The sequence below is a fragment of the Silurus meridionalis genome, chromosome 19 (genome assembly GCF_014805685.1).
Source record: "Silurus meridionalis isolate SWU-2019-XX chromosome 19, ASM1480568v1, whole genome shotgun sequence".
Taxonomy (NCBI): domain Eukaryota; kingdom Metazoa; phylum Chordata; class Actinopteri; order Siluriformes; family Siluridae; genus Silurus; species Silurus meridionalis.
This window is the reverse complement of record NC_060902.1, coordinates 643,645-646,144: the sequence shown is the minus strand read 5'-3', so window position 1 is coordinate 646,144 and position 2,500 is coordinate 643,645. Positions and strand designations below refer to the sequence as shown.

The following is a 2,500-nucleotide window of genomic DNA, read 5'->3' as shown; positions in this document are numbered from 1 at the left end:
TGGTATTGGGGTTGTATTGTGTGTGTGTGTGTGAGAGTTTGTGTTTGTGTGTGTGTGTGTGTGTGTGTGTGTGTGTGTGTGTGTGTGTGTGTGTGTGTGTGTGTGTGTGTGTGTGTGTGTGTGTGTGTGTGTGTAAGTGAATTCCGTTTACCTGTATGCTGGTATTTACATTCCTAAAAGCCAAGTGTGCACACATACATTCATGAACACACACACAAACATTCATGACAATACACACATACACACGCTACATTCTTAAATAAACATACACACACACACACACACACACACACACACACACACACACACACACACGTATAATTTGCTCGTTGTGTTGTTTTGTGTGTTTGTTGCTGTAGAGAATAAATATGCAACAGTTTTTTTGTGTGTGTGTGTGTATCCTGTACAGAGTTTTCGTCAGTGTACAGATTGAGGTCACTGAGGACTGGTAGCTTCTACAACAGTTTGACGTTTAAGTGTACAACCCTGATGCTATAATAGTTAGGACACTGTATTAACTGTAAATGAAAACACAATGTAGTGATTTGCACACCCCATAAAACTGTATTTTATTTACAATAGAACATAGACAACATATCACACGTTTACACTGAGAATTTACACGATTTTGAGGAAAAAATCTGGTCATTTTCAATTTAATGGCTGCAACACGTCGTTTCACGTCACGTCACGTTTGGACAGGACCAGGTTTCACACTGTGCAGCATCATGTCTTCTGTCCGTCTACATCTGGGAACTGAGAAGAGCAGTTTTGTGAAGGAAATGTTGTCCCATATGTGTCTGATACAGGATTCTAGCTACTCAACAGTTCTGGGTTTCCTTTGTTGTGTTTTTCATTTGAAGATTCAGCAAATGTTGTTAGAGGGTGAAAGGTCTAGACTGCAGCAGGTCAGTTCAGCTCCTGGACTCTTCTACTATGAAGTCATGATGTTGTAATAGATGCAGTATGAAGTTAGCATCGTCCTGCTCAGAAATACAAGTCTTTCCCTCAAAAAGACGTTTTCTGGATGGAAGCATTTGTTTCTTATTTTAAAACATCTATATAATGAAATCTTTCCAGATGTACAAGCTGCCCATTCCACAGGCACTGATACACCACCAGACCTTCAGAGATACAGCTTTTAAAACTGAGAGCTGTTAATAAGCCAAATGGTCCCGCTCCTCTTTAGTCTGGAGGACGTGTTGTCCATGGTTTCCAAAAAGCAAATAAAAGATTGATTGTCTATAGAACAGTGCAGAACAGAACAGACTGGAACATTTGAAATGTGCTTTGGCCCAGAGAGGATGGTGGTGTTTCTGAATCATGTTCACGCATGTCTTCTTCTTTGCATGATAGAGTTTTAAGATGCATTTTTGGATGACATGCAAACTGTGTTCACAAACAATGATCTCTGGAGGTGTTAATAAACCCATGCACTGATTTCTATTACAGAAGCATGACTGTTTTAAATGCAGTGGCCCCTGAGGGCCCAAATATCACAAACATCCAATATTGATTTTCAGCCTTGTCCCTTGTTTCGCTCTTCACCAGATGTTTAATATTATTAACACTCATTTTTCCAGACTTTTGTTGACCATCCCAACTTTTTTGAGACGTGTTGCAGCCATTATATTCAAAATGACCTTATTTTTTCCTTACAATTGTATAAATTCTGAGTTTAAACATTTGATATGTTTCTATGTTCTATTGTGAATAAAAATATGGACATTCAGTTTTCTTTACATTTTACACAGTGTCCCAACCTTTTTGGTATTGGGGTTGTATTGTGTGTGTGTGTGTGTGTGTGAGTTTGTGTTTGTCTGTGTGTGAGATTGTGTGTGTGTGTGTGTGTGTGTGTGTGTGTGTGTGTGTGTGTGTGTGTGTGTGTGTAAGTGAATTCCGTTTACCTGTATGCTGGTATTTACATTCCTAAAAGCCAAGTGTGCACACATACATTCATGAACACACACACAAACATTCATGACAATACACACATACACACGCTACATTCTTAAATAAACATACACACACACACACACACACACACACACACACACACACACACACGTATAATTTGCTCGTTGTGTTGTTTTGTGTGTTTGTTGCTGTAGAGAATAAATATGCAACAGTTTTTTTGTGTGTGTGTGTGTGTGTGTGTGTGTGTGTGTGTGTGTGTGTGTGTGTGTGTGTGTGTGTTTCCTACGGAGAACACCACAGTCACAGTGGAGCATTGTGGTGAAAGCATTGGGAAATGGTTTTGGGACTGAAGCGCTGATGCATATTGAGGGAATTTCGGATCTCGGAATTTCATGTATTGAAGTTCCTCTAGGGTTCTGTTAGACATCTAAAGATAAAGAAACATCCTGCACTATAACAAATCCTAAAGCACAAGTTAATGTCAGCTAGGGACCAGTTTCAGAAGGAGAAGAGCAGTGTTTTGGTTCAGTCCAGTCAGAACCCGCGACTAAATCTTCTGAAACCTGAGGAACCCATGTTCAGG

General features: G+C 39.7%; 1 protein-coding gene across 1 annotated transcript in view; it reads left to right on the top strand.

The window, feature by feature from the left end:
• lrp1aa (low density lipoprotein receptor-related protein 1Aa) overlaps window positions 1-2,500 on the top strand; it is a 117,066-nt gene that overhangs the window by 38,987 nt on the left and 75,579 nt on the right.